At 36.4% G+C, this 20,328-nt stretch overlaps 1 protein-coding gene and 1 long non-coding RNA gene across 2 annotated transcripts in view; one reads left to right on the top strand and one right to left on the bottom strand.

The window, feature by feature from the left end:
- Positions 1-10,583: 10,583 nt before the first annotated feature.
- On the bottom strand, positions 10,584-15,726 carry LOC128665127 (uncharacterized). Its single transcript, XR_008403000.1, has 2 exons — positions 15,605-15,726; positions 10,584-11,092 (listed from the first exon to the last, which is right to left on the bottom strand). It is a non-coding gene; the product is annotated as an uncharacterized LOC128665127 (long non-coding RNA).
- A 269-nt stretch (positions 15,727-15,995) lies between these two features.
- The window catches only part of ZNF592 (zinc finger protein 592), a gene marked incomplete in the record, with an annotated part of 184,163 nt that continues 179,830 nt past the window's right edge, over positions 15,996-20,328 (top strand). The window contains 1 exon segment of the mRNA XM_053717265.1: positions 15,996-16,236.

Here is a 20,328-nt window from a genome sequence, read left to right as displayed (position 1 = left end):
GATTTTATTACAAGACCAGTGACTCATATTTTGATTATCTTTCTTTTGCTACTCTTTACAACCTTACAAGTTGACAGAAATATATAACATATCATAAAGCTAAACTAAGGATGAAAACAAAGACCAACCAGGAGGATAACTACAGAGGTCTCAACTGAGACCAGGCCCACACATCCAGGGGGGCTATTAGACTCTGCAATCAGTATTGGTGTTGCTACAAAGGTGCTTGGGCTCTACCTGCATAATGTGTACCCCCTGCAAAACAGGACTCACAGTGTACGTAAAGAGTATGGATTTCAAGGTGAAAGGGATTCCAAGATGGCCACCACAGTGCAGTATGGAAAAACCTGGCACCATATATGTACAGGATAGTAGCACAGGTGCATATTCTTTGGCATGGACTAACCAAAGGTGAAAGATGATTTACAGAGAAGCAGCTCCTCAGTTTCCTATGTTGCTGTCGGTTGAGCTTCTGCTGATTGCAAGCAGCCAGAAAGGATGCTATGAAATGGGGGCCCCACCACAGCCTTTGCCTTGGGGCCCAGTGAGGTCTAGTTAAGCCCCTTAGACCAACACATAAATAGATAGCACTAAAAATAAAAGACTTCCCATCACAGAAAAAAAGCGACCAATCAGAAAAAGAGTACTGTCCATAAATAGCCCAGTGAGCAGCCGCTCACAGAATATGTGTTTTCAAATTTACTGGCTATCAGATATTATTAAACTCTTGGGGGGCAATTTATCAAAATGTCTGTCCAACATGATTCGCTCAGCGGATCATGTCCGACAGACATCGCTGAATGCCGACAGCATACGCTGTCAGCATTTAACATTGCACAAGCAGTTCTGGTTTTTGTCGGTAGCTGATATTGTTCTGCTAATGTTTCAAATGTTTGTAGGACTAGCCCTTCACCCTGAACTAACAGAGAAATAACGTAACCCTTTCTGCCGCCAAATTTTAAAGGCCGAGTTATCGTACATCCCAGGTATAAAATTGGGGGTGCCAGTAAACGGCAAGTATTTTGATACGTAGAAATCTTGACCTACTAATCCACAAAATATCTGCCAAGCACAAACCACATTAGAGAAAGTTGAGAGTACTAACATTGCTAGGCAAACGCCTAAATGGATGATGTAAGATTGCCTTAAGATCAAAGGGTTTTAACACCGTGGATTCTAAATCATAATAAGTCACTTGGTTGGCTTCCGTTATCCAGTCTATTCCGAATTTCATAAGGGCGACTATATTATATCTTACAATGTCCGGCAATGCCAGACCCGCATATATTTTGCTTAGAACAAGTTTCTCAGTCGCTATCCGAATTTTCTTCTTACCCCATATAAAGTGCGCACACGCGCTATTGTATCTTGCAACATCTCGTTTTTTGATCATTAATGGTAGATTTTGCATTAAGAATAATAACCGGGGGAAAGCTATCGTTTTAATCAACACTATTTTCGCGGAAAGCGATAAATATTGTATATTCCACTTACCTAGTCTTCCCTCTAGATCGTCAAAAAAACTCAGCGTAATTAAGACTATACCATTCGCTAGGGTTTTTACTTATTTTAATACCTAAATAATTTATTGATTTTACTACTGTGAAACCATGTTGTAGGGTGCTCTCTCTTGTTTGATTGATCCAAAGCAGTTCTGACTTTTCCTTGTTAATTTTATATCCGGAAAAAGTAGTGAAATTATTAATAATTGCCAAACATTTGGGTATACTTTCTTTGGTGTGCTGTAAGAATAACATAATGTCGTCGGCATATAAAGAGATTACAACCTTATGTCCCATAAGTCCTATTCCTTTTAATTCTTGCCTGAGTTGAACGGCCAAAGGTTCTAACGCAAGATCGAAAAGTAAGGGCGACAGGACATTTTCTTCTTTACTTTCCAGTTTATTCCGCACCTTGGTTACAACTCCATCATCTTCTCCTTGGTGTCTCATTGCCCTGGAAAGCTTATACAAACGTTGTTGCCTTACTGGATTATCTTTAACCTTATATTTATCACTCCCTTCACCAATGGGTATTCTGATATATATCAATGGAGTATTAAAGTAGTAATCTGTGATCATTAGTGTGTGGTACACACATACAATAGACAAAAATTATGTGTTTAAAATGTCTACCAGCGCTCAACCTACTTCCTTATAGCTCCTGGAAAGTAGGGTATCTAGCTGACCCTAAAGAGAACACAAATATAACAAATGATCCAAGAGCGCCAAACTAGAGGCAAAGGAAGAATCTAACGAGTGAATGATTATTAGTCAAACATTTATTAACATATGAATGATTATTATTCAAACATTTAATACCTAATATCATGGATCCATGTTACAAATAAACTAAAAATACAATAAAATATAGTTAAAACATGTACAAATTGTATTGTAGAAGCAGATATAAAATGTAATGTAGAAGCATATATAAAACAATTCTAAATGCAAATGTCAATCGTTTTGATAAGTTGATGGGTAAACAAATAAGAGTCACGCGAAATGATCTCTATATTGTAGAAAAAGGAAGTTCAATAAGTGATATATTCCCCTTGGTTAAACATGATGATAAAAAAATCCAGTGAAAAAATCCAGTGAAAAAAAGAAAAAATGAGAAACAATCACAAAAATTAATTCAAATCTGTGAAGCAGTGGGAAAGGTGTAAAATGTGATATAGGGATCCTCAAAAAATGAAAAAATTAAATATAAATGTGTAAAAACCAAAAAATAGAAAAATGTTAAAAATATTGAAACTAAAAATAAAATAAAAATGGAAATAGTGCATCCAAATGTCAATAGTAAAAATAGGTGTATATAATCCAAATGTGTAAAATGTGTGTAAATGTGTGTGTATATTTATTTCTCTACCTCCCACGGCTTGTCTCAACAATACTAGGCCATATAGGCATTTTGTGTTCCTTCATATAATCCTCTGCAGAGATCCGGATACATTCTCTAGTCCAGTCTTCTGGGTGACTGATACTGATCCCAGACTGCTTCGTCCACACCACTAGGGGTGTCTAACCATATGTGAGTGTAATCATTAACATCTATCAAAATTATGTTCCATCTTTAAGATCTGCATCATCTTGTAACACATGCCAGTGTTTTTGAAAGATGTTACGGATCATATTGTTTTTATCATCATAGGTCCCTATGATTCTAATCTCATTTGTGGGTTGTTCTTGTTCATTACTTAGTTTCTGATCTTGTAATAATGTTGATCTTTTAGATGCTTTAGCTCTCTGGTAAGCCCTTTTCAAACATTTGTTTGGGTACCCTCTTTCTCTAAATCTCCTCCTTAATTCCTTTGCTTCTCTTTCAAAATCATCATTAGTACTACAGTTTCTATTGGCACGTAGATATTGGCCAGTGGGGATTCCCATATTTTGGCGTTCTGGATGGAAACTATCCCATTGTAGGAGACCATTAGTTGCTGTATCTTTACGATATAGTTTCGTGTTTAGTGACCCATTGTCTTCTTTACGGATCATAAGATTAAGAAAGGGAATACATTTGTCATCAATTATGCATGTATAACGCATCCCATGTTCGTTATTGTTTAACCAGGACATGAAGTCAGTAAAATCATCCCTGGTGCCAGTCCAAAGTATCAGCACATCATCGATATAGCTAATTAATAAATCCATAAATTTCATAAATGAATTAACATCTTGATTAAGAACACAGGTGGACTCAATCCAGCCCAAAAACAAATTGGCATAAGTAGGAGCACAAGAAAAACACCCAGTGCCTATTGGTTTTGACCCCTAGCTCGGATAAATTGACCCCTAGTGGTCAGCTAAAAAACAATCGAGATTTAAAATTAGGTATCCAAGCGCCAGCAAAAAGAGGCAGGGTCTTAGCTAAAATTAATTACTTATCACTATTTATTACAATGTTCATTCCATTTCTGGATGAAAGTACAAAAATTAGCAAGCAGTGAAAATAAGTGACTGTTACAATTTGCTATTTACAATTTTCTACCTTGGGGTCTCCAAGTGAAAAAAGTTATTACGTGGTAACACTTATAATTGTATCTCTGATTTTAGTAAAATATAAGAATTTAAGTCGAATATCACATATAAGTCAATTCGAACCTTTCATTCCCTCATGGATCCATGTTAACAATCTAAAATAAGCTCACAGTAAAAAATGGACTCACAGTTAGAATGGAAATTGGGCATTCACCCGTTTCCTTATTAAAATATAGGATTAAAACTCACCCGTTAAAGTAATAGCAGGGATTCTTAATACCCTAGATTTTGTTGCTGACAGTTTCAGTTGAAAGGCTGACAGCCACTAAGAAATCAGCTTATCTCTTATACTATGCACATTAACAAACACTCCTAATATCTGAGCGAGTGCCGCTATATCACAGCAGCTGTCGCTACTTGACTATTGTTACTTCTGGATATATATGTATAACCAAAGCCTAGGCTCATTGATAGAGCCTAAGCTCAGTATCTGTGCTGCCGACAGATATACCAGGGTTTCAGCGGGTGGCTATTATTCAATTAACCGTGATACGGTAGTGACTAAATAACTTTACAATATTAATCCAGTGCTTTCAAATTTAAAACATCAAAATAAAATAAACAAAAATGGTGCTAACCTCTAAAACTTAGTGTCAAACTTTACAAAAGACATATGTGAATTGGTGATTTCTAGTGATTGCTCACTCCTTTAACCATGTATTTAACATTCAAAATTCCAAATCTCAAAAAAATATAAAAAAAACACAAATCTTATAGCTCTAAAAAACGCTATTTCTGTGTGAGAATCTGTAATCAATACAATCCAGGTGGTATTATAATACCGTGAAAAAGTAAATCTGAATTTGGTAATAATTCAATCCTAAAAAGTCTAATTGTGTGGTCTCTTCACTGTTGTGTGCGGCTAACCATGTTGCCTTAAAATTTCAAATAAACCAATGTCAAATGATTAGACCTTAGTCTTCAATAAGTTCGGTATGTCCCCAGATGCTGTAGTGTAGATTGCAAATGTCAGTACTAATGTAAGAAATATACTCACCAGCCAACGCGGGAGTCTTGAGAAAGGTCGATGTACGACCGAAACGCGTTGGCTGGTGAGTATATTTCTTACATTAGTACTGACATTTGCAATCTACACTATTGTTTGTATCTGTTTTAACAGAGGGATCAGTCGTGCAGCGTTTTTAAAAACTTGGGAAGCTAAGAAACTGAGCCGCACACCATTGCAGACACACATATATAAACAAAGTGAGAAGGAGGACTGGCATCTCCACTGGTCCGGGGAATTACAGCATCTGGGGACATACCGAACTTATTGAAGACTAAGGTCTAATCATTTGACATTGGTTTATTTGAAATTTTAAGGCAACATGGTTAGCCGCACACAACAGTGAAGAGACCACACAATTAGACTTTTTAGGATTGAATTATTACCAAATTCAGATTTACTTTTTCACGGTATTATAATACCACCTGGATTGTATTGATTACAGATTCTCACACAGAAATAGCGTTTTTTAGAGCTATAAGATTTGTGTTTTTTTTATATTTTTTTGAGATTTGGAATTTTGAATGTTAAATACATGGTTAAAGCAGTGAGCAATCACTAGAAATCACCAATTCACATATGTCTTTTGTAAAGTTTGACACTAAGTTTTAGAGGTTAGCACCAATTTTGTTTATTTTATTTTGATGTTTTAAATTTGAAAGCACTGGATTAATATTGTAAAGTTATTTAGTCACTACCGTATCACGGTTAATTGAATAATAGCCACCCGCTGAAACCCTGGTATATCTGTCGGCAGCACAGATACTGAGCTTAGGCTCTATCAATGAGCCTAGGCTTTGGTTATACATATATATCCAGAAGTAACAATAGTCGAGTAGCGACAGCTGCTGTGATATAGCGGCACTCGCTCAGATATTAGGAGTGTTTGTTAATGTGCATAGTATAAGAGATAAGCTGATTTCTTAGTGGCTGTCAGCCTTTCAACTGAAACTGTCAGCAACAAAATCTAGGGTATTAAGAATCCCTGCTATTACTTTAACGGGTGAGTTTTAATCCTATATTTTAATAAGGAAACAGGTGAATGCCCAATTTCCATTCTAACTGTGAGTCCAGTTTTTACTGTGAGCTTATTTTAGATTGTTAACATGGATCCATGAGGGAATGAAAGGTTCGAATTGACTTATATGTGATATTCGACTTAAATTCTTATATTTTACTAAAATCAGAGATACAATTATAAGTGTTACCACGTAATAACTTTTTTCACTTGGAGACCCCAAGGTAGAAAATTGTAAATAGCAATTTGTAACAGTCACTTATTTTCACTGCTTGCTAATTTTTGTACTTTCATCCAGAAATGGAATGAACATTGTAATAAATAGTGATAAGTAATTAATTTTAGCTAAGACCCTGCCTCTTTTTGCTGGCGCTTGGATACCTAATTTTAAATCTCGATAAGTAGGAGCACGTCAAGTGCCCATAGCTGTGCCCATTTTTTTGTAAATGTACCTTATTGTTGAACAGAAAATAGTTATGTTTTAGCACAAATTCAAGTAAATCCACAATAAATTCATCTTCCAGATTACCCTTCTGATTGACAGTTTTCTGAAAATATTTTATGGCTTCCAACCACAAAGTATGGGAGATATTCGAGTATAGACTCTCTACGTCTATGCTGGCGCACAGAGTGTTCTCATCTACACAAATGTTCTCTAGACATTTCAACACATCTTTAGTGTCCTGAACATAAGAGGTGAGTGTATATACAAATTCACATACGGCTAGATTACGAGTGTGTCGGTAAGGCTTGCGGGGCTAACGCTCCTTTTTTTCCCACCGCTCCCTTTAGACAACGCTGGTATTACAGGTTTTTTTAAACCTGGCGTTAGCCGCAAAAAGGTGAGCGTAGAGCAGAATTTAGCTCCACATCTCACCTCAATACCAGCGTTGCTTAAGTCAGCGGTGAGCTGGCTAAATGTGCTCGTGCATGATTTCCCCATAGGAAACAATGGGGCTGAGCTTGCTGAAAAAAAACCTAACACCTGCAAAAAAGCAGCGTCCTGCTCCTAACGCAGCCCCATTGTTTCCTATGGGGAAAGAAAATTTACGTCTGCACCTAACACCCTAACATGAACCCCGAGTCTAAACACCCCTAATCTTACACTTATTAACCCCTAATCTGCCGCCCCCGCTATCGCTGACACCTACATTATATTATTAACACCTAATCTGCCGCTCCGGACACTGCCCCCACCTACATTATCCCTATGAACCCCTAATCTACTGCCCCCAACATCGCTGACACCTACATTATATTTATTAACACCTAATCTGCCCCCTCCAACATCGCCACAACTATATTAAATTTATTAACCCCTAATCTTCCGACCCCCAACGTCGCCGCTACTATATTAAATTTATTAACCCCTAAACCTAAGTCTAACCCCAAGTCTAACCCCCCAACTTAAAAATAAATTTAAATTAAACTAAATAAATTTAACATAAATAAATAAATCCTATTTAAAACTAAATACTTACCTGTAAAATAAACCATAAACTAGCTACAATATAACTAATAGTTACATTGTAGCTAGCTTAGGATTTATATTTATTTTACAGGCAACTTTGTATTTATTTTAACTAGGTACAATAGTTATTAACTATTTAATAACTACCTAGCTAAAATAAGTACAAAATTACCTGTAAAATATATCCTAACCTAAGATACAATTACACCTAACACTACACTATCATTAAATAAATTACCTAAACTACCTACAATTAAATAAACTAAATTATGAAAAAAACCCCCACTAAATTACAGAGGAAAAAAAAAAATTACAAGAATTTTAAACTAATTACACTTAATCTAATCCCCCTAATAAAATAAATAATCCCCCCAAAATAATAAAATGCCCTAACCTATACTAAATTACAAATAGCCCTTAAAAGGTCCTTTTGCGGGGCATTTCCCCCAAAGTAATCAGCTCTTTCACCTGTAAAAAAAATACAATACCCCCCTCAACATTAAAACACACCACCCACACACCCAACCCTACTCTAAAACCCACCCAATCCCCCCTTAAAAAAAACCTAACACTACCCTCTGAAGATCTTCCTACCTTGTGCCGTCTTCACCCAGCCGGGCACAAGTGGACCTCCAGAGGGGCAGAAGTCTTCATCCAAGCGGCATCTTCTATCTTCATCCGGAGCGGGTCCATCTTCAATCCAGCCAATGCGCAGCCATCCTCTTCAAACGACGTCCTAATGAAGAATGAAGGTTCCTTTAAATGACGTCATCCAAGATGGCGTCCCTTGAATTCCGATTGGCTGATAGGATTCTATCAGCCAATCGGAATTAAGGTTGGAAAAATCCTATTGAAGACTTCTGCCACTTGGAGGACCTCTTCTGCCTGGATCGGATGAAGACTTCTGCCCCTCTGGAGGTCCACTTGTGCCCGGCTGGGTTAAGACGGCTCAATGTAGGGAGATCTTCAGGGGGGTAGTGTTAGGTTTTTTAAGGGGGGATTTTAGAGAGAGTAGGGTTGGGTGTGTGGGTGGTGGGTTTTAATGTTGGGGGGTATTGTATTTTTTTTACAGGTGAAAGAGCTGATTACTTTGGGGCAATGCCCCGCAAAAGGCCCTTTTAAGGGCTATTTGTAATTTAGTATAGGGTAGGGAATTTTATTATTTTGGGGGGATTTTTTTATTTTATTAGGGGGTTTAGATTAGGTGTAATTAGTTAAAAATTCTTGTAATTCTTTTTTTTCTCTGTAATTTAGTGTTTTTTTTTCGTAATTTAGTTTATTTAATTTTATTGTAATTAATTGTAGGTAGTTTAGGTAATTTATTTAATGATAGTGTAGTGTTAGGTGTAATTGTAACTTAGGTTAGGATTTATTTTACAGGTAATTTTGTACTTATTTTAGCTAGGTAGTTAATAACTATTTAATAATTATTGTACCTAGTTAAAATACAAAGTTGCCTGTAAAATAAATATAAATCCTAAGCTAGCTACAATGTAACTATTAGTTATATTGTAGCTAGCTTAGGGTTTATTTTATAGGTAAGTATATAATTTTAAATAGGATTAATTTATTTAAGTATGTTAAATTTATTTAGTTTAATTTAAATTATATTTAAGTTGGGGGGTTAGGGTTAGACTTAGGTTTAGGGGTTAATACCTTTAATATAGTAGCGGCGATGTTGGGGGTGGCAGATTAGGGGTTAATAAATGTAAGTAGGTGTCGGCGATGTTAGGGACGGCAGATTAGGGGCTAATACAAATTTAACTAGTGTTTGTGAGGCGGAAGTGTGGTGGTTTAGGGGTTAATATATTTATTAAAGTGGTGGCGATGTCCGGTCGGCAGATTAGGGGTTAAATAATTTATTTAAGTGTTAACGATGTGGGGGGGCCTCGGTTTAGGGGTTAATAGGTAGTTTATGGGTGTTAGTGTACTTTTAGCACTTTATTTAAGAGCTTTATGTTCCGGCGTTAACCCATAAAACTCTTAACTACTGACTTTTAAATGCAGTAGAAGTCTTGACAGGACAGGGTCTACCGCTCACTTCTTCCAAGACTCGTAATACCAGCGTTAGGCAAATCCCATTAAAAAGATAGGATACGCAATTAACGTAAGGGGAAGAAAAGTGAGCGGTAGACCCTTTCCTGCCTGACTCGTAATACCAGCGGGCGTTAAAAAGCAGCGTTGGGACCTCTCAACGCTGCTTTTTAAGGCTAACGCCAAACTCGTAATCTAGGCGATAGTTTTTTTTATCAATGAATTTCTGTGAGGCATCCATTGCCAGAAACAATCGGCCTACCCGGAGGTTCTATTTGATTTTTGTGAATTTTATGGAATCTATAAAAAGGTGGCCACTTTGGCTGACATGTTGCACATAAATTCAAATTCCGCTTTTGTTACTAGTCTTTCACAAAAACCTTTATCAAGCAGAAATTTCAGCTCTTTGGTAAATTTGTTTGTAGGGTCATGTTGTAATATTTGATAATTCTCTTTATTGTCAAGTATATCCTGACACATTTTTAAATATTGTGTATTATTTAGAATTACCATAGTCCCACCCTTGTGTGCACTTTTAATGGTTATGTCAGGATTGTTTTCTAATTTACTCAGTGCCCTTCTTTCTTTAAAATTTATATTTTTCCTCACTTTACTTTTACTGTTCAGGGCTCCAAGTTCCGTGGTTACCAAGGACACAAATGTATCAATATTTGGAAATCATAGGCATGAATTTGCTTTTAGGTTGAACAACACTAGGTCTCGTCATGTGTTATCTTTCTCATCCAAGAAATTTAACATTAGATTAACCATTTCATGGTCATCCTCCTCCACCCCCATATCAGAAAGACAGTTTTTATTAGACATTTTATAAAACGTATGTAGTGCTAGTTTCCTAACAAACAAGTGTGTGCCTTTAACCCAATTAAAAGGTATCAAACCTTGGGGTTGGTATAAAGGAGAGTTCTTTAGATAAAAAAGTGTGTGGTGTTCCCTTCTCAATTCAATGCCAGCCAGATTTATTGGAACGACAAAAGCACAGAGCGCATCCACGACTCAAGGTGAATCAAAAAACAATTTATTCCAAGCAATTAATATATTGCACTTACAAGAAGTATTAAAAAGTGACGCCTTAAACAAACACTCCAACTCGTTAGCTCAATGAACTTTCTGCAGTACTTATCAGCCGGATACACTGCTCACACTCGATATCAAGAGTTCGCTATTGGCGGGCTGTTTCTCCCGGCTTGTCTCGGCTTATTCTGAATTCCAATGCGGCTGCAGGAAATAGTGATGACCAATGACGGGCTGCTCCTCCGTCTACGCGTTTCGTCCCGCCTATCAGGACTTTTTCAAGACCCAGAGATCAGCTGCTCTTGTTCAACGAAATCCTCCTTTATGTATGCGCCCCTGACACACCTCTTACGTGTTGCGTGCTGGCTTAGTGGTTAGCTGGTTCTCACACCCTTCGAAACGGACCAATGTGTGCTCAGTACGTCAGAGCCTAATGTCCAATGAATGTCACTCTATTCGTATTATATAAATATATTGCACAACGATATTGCCTGAAATGATACTTAAATTAACTTATATAGAAATATTGCTTTCAGGCTGATAAAACATCCGCACCAGAGTGACGGCGCTACACATAAATAACATAAATCTTCATTCAGAGTTATAGTAAATTTGGTATTACATCCTATATACTGCTTTACTTAATTTAAAAACATGATTCTTAAAACAGTGACGGGATTAGTATTGGCCTATTATCATTAACCCATATACATAGGAATAATTAAAATAAATTCATATTGATATAAAAACATCCCAAAAAACCTAAACAATACACAATTATTTCCATAAAACTTAAAAATCTAACACACATATTTAGTTAAAATCTCCCTATCAAAAAGCCTCAAAATATGAATTAATAATAGATGTTAACCTCTCTATATTGTGAATACCTATGAATCCTCTGTTAGCATGTAAATTTACGAGAGATGTTATCATCTCTATATCATAAATGTCTGAAAATCTTAATCAATTAAAATACGAATTAAAAGTAGATGTTATCCTCTCTATATCATAAACGCCTGTAAATCAAGGTCAATGTTTAATCCATTCGGAGTTAAACTGCCTAGCTCTTGTATCCATTTAGTTTCTTTTTGTCTGAGAATTGTTAGTCTTTGATGTGGATTAACACCTATTGGAACGATTTCTAATATACTAATTTTAAGGCTACTTGGATCTTGCTGATGGTATACTCTAAAATGTTCTGAAACACTATGCGTTTTCAATCCATCTTCTATATTTTTAATATGTTCATAGCATCTCCTCTTTATTTTCCTCTTAGTTCTACATACATAGATCCTCCCACATTCGCAGGTTAGACCATAAACTACAAATGTGGAGTGACAATTGCCTCTTGATTTAATAGATACTCTCTTAGTACTGTTCCAGTTCATAATAAAATCTCGATTAAAACTGTGAGAACACATGCAACAATTAGCCCTTCCACATCTGAAAGTTCCTGGTTTGTTTGTTACCCATGAGTCTAAGGTTCCTAAATTTGGTGCTTTATTCTTGAGGGGGCCTCCAATTTTTAGAGAATAGAGAATAGAGATACATACACACATATATATATACATATATATATACATACACACACACACATACATACATACATAGATATATATATACACACACACACACACACACACACTACTAGATGGTGCTAGAAGGCCAATTCATTATTTAACTCTTTAAGTTGTACAAATCTTAATAGGTATATTATAAACATATATATAAAAATATTAGTTACTTATTCAAAATAATTATGTCACCTATGCCAGGGTTGGCATCAATTTCTGTGCCCAAAACACCATTGGTCCAGGCTAAAAACAATTGCATGTCATGGAGGGGGATCTACCCTGTATATATACACATAGTGAAATCAATGGCCCCAAAGGTTATTAACCCTTTAAAAATATATTTTACTTATTAAAAAAAATGAGAATTATGTCACCTATGCCAGGGTTGGCATCAATTTCTGTGCCCAAAACACCATTGGGCCAGGCTAAAAACAATTGCATGGCATGGAGGGGGGTCTACCCTGTATATATCCATAGTGAAATCAGTGGCCCAATGGTTATTAACCCTTTGAAAATATATGTTACTTATTCAAAAATGGTAATTACAGCACAAATGCAAGTGTTGGCATCAATTTCTGTGCCCAAAACACCATTGGGCCAAGCTAAAAACAAATGCATGTCATGAAAAGGGATCTACCCTGTATATATTAATAGTGAAATAAGTGGCCCAATGGTCATTACCCTTTGAAAATATCAGTTACTTATTAAAAAATGAGAATTAGAGCACCTATGCCAGTGTTGGCATCAATTTATGTGCCAAAAACACAATTGGGCCAGGCTAAGAACAATTTCATGTCATGGAGGGAGATCTACAATGTATATATTTATAGTGAAATCAGTGGCCCAATGGTCATTAACCCTTTGAAAATATCAGTTACTTATTCAAAAATGAGAATTAGAGCACCTATGCCAGTGTTGGCATCAATTTCTGTGCGCAAAACACCATTGGGCCAGGCTAAAATCAATGGCATGTCATGGAGGGGGATCTACACTGTATATATTCATAGTGAAATCAGTGGCCCAATGGTTATTAACCCTTTGAAAATATCTGTTACTTATTCAAAAATGGTAATTACAGCACAAATGCCAGTGTTGGCATCAATTTCTGTGCCCAAAACACCATTGGGCCAGGCTAAAAACAATTGCATGTCATGGAGGGAGATCTACCCTGTATATGTTCATAGTGAAATCAGTGGCCCAATGGTTATTAACCCTTTAAAAATATTTTACTTATTCAAAAATGAGAATTATTGCACCTATGCCAGGGTTGGCATAAATTTCTGTGCCCAAAACACAATTGGGCCAGTCTAAAAACAATTGCATGGCATGGAGGGGGGTCTACCATGTATATATTCATAGTGAAATCAGTGTCCCAATGGTTATTAACCCTTTGAAAATATCTGTTACTTATTCAAAATAGTAATATTTGTATTAGTGCCAATGTATGCCCTTTTTCCAGTTTGTATATCCAATTGTTGTATAAAGGGATTCCACGTCTGTGTAACTACATTATATGAATCATTAATTAAATAAAACCTATATTTTTATTTTAAAAGTCAATTTAAAGCAGTCTGACAAAAAAAAATTAATAAGAAACCAACTTCCATGCATAAGAAAAAGAATTTCATGAATAAGAAACGGCTTGAATAAGAAACCAACTTCCTTGTCTATTTTCCAGTGATCGTACGCTTGTTGAATGCTTAAATATTTTAGAATACGATGGTGCAGTAAATGAGGTAGCATTTGTGTTTTATTTTATTAAAATCAGTGGGGGCTTTTTTGTTACTGATGCATGCTTTGAGGGTTCTATAATGTCCCAGCAACTAAAGGCATTCCTTAAAAAAACACTTTTACGGATTTGGGCCACATTGGTTCATGGTACTTGGAGTTTCAGGGAGATTGCATTTCATTTGCTGGCATCAGGGAGCAGCTATTACAATCAGGGAGACTCCCTGAACTTCAGGGAGAATTGGGATGTCTGTAGTTGTGTTACATTTACCAGAATATATAAGAAGCCTTATACACAATTCCCTTTCCACTACTGTTCATCTATAAAGGGTTACATTCTTTTGCCATGTATGAAATACTCCATCCTTTCCCTCTTTAGTGTTTATTCACAACACATACCCCTTTGTACACTTAGCCCTCTCCATCATTAGTTTTTCCCTCATATCTATCTGCTATCCTCAGTATTTAATCCTTTTTTTTTTAACCTTATATAAGCGTTTCTGCTTTCTCAGACTCATTAGTTTTCTGTATGTTGTTCTTTCCTCCCATTTTCTCTTTATCTTGCCAAGCTATCCTCCATCCAGATCCATAACTATTTTTTTACATTCTTCGTAATTTGTTCTGTCCTTATTTCCAAAGCCTACCGCTTTCTCATTTGTATTTTAAATTCAGTGCAATAGTTTCCTTCCCTTTCTTTTAGATATGTTTTGTATACCAAAAAAAACGTGCAGTATAGGATTCGTGTAAACAGAAACGCTGCAAATTAAAGGGACACTGCACCCACATTTTTTCTTTTGTGATTCAGATAGAGCATGCAATTTTAAGGAACCTTCTAATTTACTCATATTATCATTTTTCCTTCGTTCTCTTGCTATATTTATTTGAAAAAGAAGGCACCTAAGATTTTTTTTTTGGTTCAGACTCTGGACAGCATTTTTTTTGAATATATCCACCAATCACCAAGGACAACCCAGGTTGTTTACCAAAAATGAGCCAGCATCTAAACTTACATTCTTGCATTTCAAATAAAGATACCAAGAGAATGAAGAACATTTGATAATAGGAGTAAATTAGAAAGTAGCTTAAAATTGCATGCTCTATCTGAATCGCAAAAGAAACAATTTGGGTACAGTGTCCCTTTAATTTGCAAGTTTAATTTTCCTCAATCACTAACTTGCCAGATGTTTGTTAGGTAAAATCTTAGTTTAGCGTTCTAAATTATTTTCTCAGCCATATTTCATTATTTTCCTACAAAAATTGGCGTGGGGGTTCAGATGAGGGCTACCAACAACGCTTTTGTCTGTCCCTTTAAGACTGTGAGACCAGGTGCTAGTTGACCCTTTATGGCAGTGTGTGAACATTATTTCCTCAGCAGTGTGTACAGTTGTTACTGACAGGGAGTTACACATGTATAAAAACCTGTAGGCTGAGGGTTTGATACAATGTATCCATGTAGGTGAGCAGAGCTGGCTGTGGAAAGTCTATGGGGGAAAACAGGGACTTTACACCCCAAAATAGGGCTCCCCTTTTTGTTCCTGGAGACACAAACATTGCAGCGTTGTTGGTAGCCCTCATCTGAACCCCCACGCCAATTTTTGTAGGAAAATAATTAAATATGGCTGAGAAAATAATTTAGAACGCTAAACTAAGATTTTACCGTTTGTTATATGTCTTTAATTAATCTTCATATAGCCTTACATTTTAGTCGATTTCTCATACTCTTTAATGACATCTTGGTTATTCACTTTTATTCACTTCTACCTTCTTCCAGAAATCTGACAAGCTTTTTTTTTTCCCCACAGATCAATCATTTAGTTTCATCCAGTACAAAGAATTCCAGCCTCTTCCTAATATGCAGAGGGATTTGGCGCTGCTTCTCTACCCCAGGCTTCTTCTCGGCAGCGGGTCAGCTTCCCTTCCTACCCTTAGCCAGTCTCTCTCTTTAGTGCCTCTCTAGTCTCCAAACCAAACGTCCCCTCCCTATTTCCCAGCTATGCTCCTCCTTTATACCAGCCCTGCTGCTCCGTACTAATAGCCTCCAGCACCTTGACTACCCACCTCGGTCCCTCCTCTCTTTTCTAATCCACACCTTCCCTTTTAATCTAGAATTCTTTTTTTCTTTCATTGCTTCCTCTCCCTTACTCACTACCCGTTTCTCCTCCCTCTTCTTTCCAGTCCCGCCTCTCTCGCAGGCCTGTGTCTATCCGCCATGTTAGTTTCCCCCGGTTCCGGCCTTCTGAGCAGGCCTAGTCACGGGTTTCCCGCACCGTTCCGGGCCCACCTCCTTCCCCGGGGCCCTGGCGTGTGACCGGCGGGCAGGCCACGGCTGGGTGAGTGTTGAGGGTGTGTGTAGGAGGCAGGTAGGAAATATATACATTGTATAAATAGGAGAGACCCGAGGACACTGTACTGGGTAACTAAATAAGGGGAGGGTGTATACATACTGACTGGCATACTGTTTAGATAGTGACTATATACTGATTGTGTCATACGTGGAAATAGATTGCAAACGTACGAAGGTCTTCATAGTTATCAGCAATATTGATACAGTAGGGTTTGTGTAATTATGTAAGTGTGCATGTGTATTGATCAATTTATAAATCTATTCTCTGCAGTAATTTACAAATGGAACGATATGGCCCCTGGGTATGTCACCCCATGTGTCTGTGTGTATATGTAGTATAGTGCATATATATATCTTTGTTGTTCCACTGGTATGGATAATTTCTCATGTTATTTGGAATGTATTTAGAATAACTTAATGCTTTTAAAACAGATCAGTTATTTACGATTTGCAAAACTTAGAATAGTACACTAACAAAACATGGTATGTTTATATTATCCCCCATGATTATGTCCAATAACAGCTAGCTATAAACGAGTATGTTCTAACCAATCACTGTGCAGTATGTAGTAGGTTAAGACAACTTGCAGCATACTTAGGTTACATAATTTGACTTCTAAAGTCTACAGAATGTGGGACAAGTGCATTTTGTACAGCAAAAGCAAGCATATTTTGTATTATTGTTTAATGTGCATTCATTTATTGGGAATTACATTTTGCATTTAATGTCCCTTTAAATGTTAATGTGTGGGAACCATGCAGCAGTTGTGCCATTTAGTGATAAGGTAAACTAAACATGGTCAGCATTCTCAAGGGAGAATGCTGAGGAGTATAAATGGCATCACTTTGCTGAGAGATGTATTGAATATCTCTACCTGTTTGAAGCTTTTATTTCGGTTGTCTAACCTCTTGTAGATTGGCTAAAAGGCACACAGTACAAGATGGTATGATATAATTACTGTACAATTAAGACTTATTTAAATGGAAACCATGATGCCAAAACAACTGGATTATTTTAAAAAATGCATAACTGGTTCCATTGTACTATCATTTTTTTTAAGGGACAGTCAACTCCAAAATTATTGTTTAAAAAGATAGATAATCCCTTTATTAAACATTCCCCAGTTTTGCACAGCCAACATGGTTGTATTAATATACTTTTAATCTCTGTGATTACCTTGTATCTAAGGCTCTCTTGACAGCCACCTGATCACATGACTTTTTATTATCTATTGACTTGCATTTAACCTTTTAACACCATTATGAGGTTCTATTCCACCCTAACGGCTTTAGCGCCATTAGGACGGAATAGAATGTCCTAGCCTTTTGGCTGTACTGAAGCCAATTGCACTTCTAGGATGCAATTGCAGTCTGGAGGGCGTGCCTAGCGTCATAGGGATGCCCCCCTGACCCGATCCCATCATTGAAATACGATTGCAGGATTTCAATTTGTTTACATCTGAACGTTGTTCCGATGTAGACAAATTAACCCTGTCATCAAAGGGTTAAAGGGACACTGAACCCAAATTTTTTCTTTCATGATTCAGATAGAGCATGCAATTTTAAGCAACCTTCTAATTTACTTCTATGATCAATTATTCGTTCTCTTGCTATCTCTATTTGAAAAAGAAGGCATCTCAGCTAAGGAGTCAGCAAATGTTTGCTTCAGTACCATGGACAGCACTTGTTTATTGGTGCTGACCAATCAGCAAGGACAACCCAGGTTGTTCACCAAAAATGGGCCGGCATCTAAACTTACATTCTTGCTTTTCAAATAAACATACCAAGAGAATGAGGAAAATTTGATAATAGGAGTAAATTAGAAAGTTGCTTTAAAATGCATGCTCTATCTGAATCACAAAAGAAAATTTTTGAGTACAGTGTCCCTTTAAGCCAATTAGTGGTGTCAGCCACTACATCACGGGAGGGAGCACAATGTTATCTATATGGCCCACATGGATTTGTCTCATTGTGAAAAGCAAATAAAAAAAAAAAAAAGCATGTGATAAGAGGCTGTCTGTAGTGGCTTAGAAACAGGCAGACATTTAGAGGTTTAAATGTTATAAAGTATATTAATTATTTTATTCCCTGTGCCTTGCTCTGTTTTTTGCAGTATTTGCGTTATCTTGCTTACACATACATTATCTTGTTCTGTATCTTTAGTTTAAGGGGGTTTTGGTTTGAAAAGTCAAAGGGACACTGTACTATAAAATCGTTTTCCCCTTAATGTGTTCCAAATTACTTTTTATACCTACTGCAGAGTATTAAATGTTTGGGTAATTCTTCCTTCATATTTATTTCTGTATTTGAAATTGCATTTTCTCTCATTAAAACAATCACTTATGACATGACCCTAATAATGGGCTGAGGCAGCAAGTATTTGTTAGGTATCGAAATGCTAATTATGGCTGAGGGTTAAATAAACACAAACGGCTATTTCACATACAAAATCTCGCTCTTCCTCATACACCCACTGGGAGATTAAAGGGACAGTGTACTTTAAAAATGGTTTCTCTTTAATATGTTTCCAATTACTTGTTATACTACAGTAGCTGCAGAATTTAACATGTATGGGGAATTGTTTCTTTAGGTATAAATTTGTATATGAAATAACTATTTCTGGTAACTGAAACTACAACCCAATACAGTGGGCTGATCTTATAGGAAGAGAATACCTCATTATGTTATCTGTATAATTATTTACACAAAGTCCTCCTTATCTTTATTACTGTTTACTCAAAGGCCAGTACTTTAGAGAGAACAATGGGAAATTAACATTTTAGTACTTCTCTGTCACAGCCTCCCACAGGGAGTATTATTTTATCTAAACATTCTTGTTTACATGTTTTGTTTTTGTAAGCAGAACTTAAAGGGACAGTTCACCCAAAAACTTTCTCCCCTTTAAATTATTCCCAATGATCCTTTTTACCTGCTAGAGTGTATTAAATTAGTTGAAATTAGCTCCTTTACTCCTATTTCAGCATTTGAAATAGCTGATTTAGTTTGTGGTTTCCCAACCTATACTGAAAGTTTTGATACTGGAGTATAGGCTATTGAATAGCCTAAGTAAACACAGCCAGCAGAAGAAATTACACTCTCAGTGGGATGCAGGATAGTTAAGTAATAAAATGATAATTTTCCATTGTTCTCTCTATGTATTTAGCTTTCGTGTTCCAGACAATTATAAGTTAAGGAAGCAATTGTCTGTGTACACAAAGTGATAACATAATGAGATCTAATATTACCTTAAGTTAAACCCCTTGTAATAGGCTGTGGTTTCAAAGCACAAAACCAGCTACTTCATATACACAAATAAACCTGAAAATGCAATTTCTCAAATATTTTATACTCTGCAGTTGGTATAACAAGTCATTTAAAATACATTAATGGAAAAACAATTTTACAGTTTACTGTCCCTTTAAGTTCAGGAATGTTCAGTATGAGTGGGGATACAATAGGCAAAGTCAGCTATATCAAATGAGAAAATAAAAGTGAAGGAGCTATCTTGTAAACCATTTTAATACACTTCAGTAGAGAAAAAAAAGATCATTTGAAACACATTAAAGGGTTAGAAATCTGTGACAGACATAAATAAAACACATAATTATAATTTCATATATGAATGTAATACTATCTGCCTACTTTGAACTTCAAACAAAGCTGCCAACCACAGGAAAAATAACTTTTATTTTTGCATATGACAAGAGGCAAAGACCGCACATATTTGTAGGCAGAACATATGAAAAAAGATTAAATGTGCCACAGCCAATCACAAATGAGTTTCGCCCACTTGTTATGAATATTCATTTTACTAATTTTTATGGGACATCGCATGCGCACTAGTAAAGTAATAGACCCGCATGAGCACTCGGTCAAAACAGCCCTTTGCCTTGTATTAATATAACTATGCTCATTAGTCTAGGGGAAGTTTGGATACTCATCTAGATTAATATTATCGCAGATGATGATGCTTCTTCATCTGTTCCCTCTGATCACTGCTAGACTTCTGCACACTGATCTGCCACGCCCCCCAACATCGACGCCAGCATCCTCATGTCTGCTCTCCATCCGGCGTTTG

Source organism: Bombina bombina, chromosome 6 (assembly GCF_027579735.1).
Source record: "Bombina bombina isolate aBomBom1 chromosome 6, aBomBom1.pri, whole genome shotgun sequence".
In the NCBI taxonomy this organism is placed as follows: domain Eukaryota; kingdom Metazoa; phylum Chordata; class Amphibia; order Anura; family Bombinatoridae; genus Bombina; species Bombina bombina.
The sequence above is the reverse complement of the archived record's forward strand: the minus strand, read 5'-3'. Positions and strand labels throughout refer to the sequence as shown.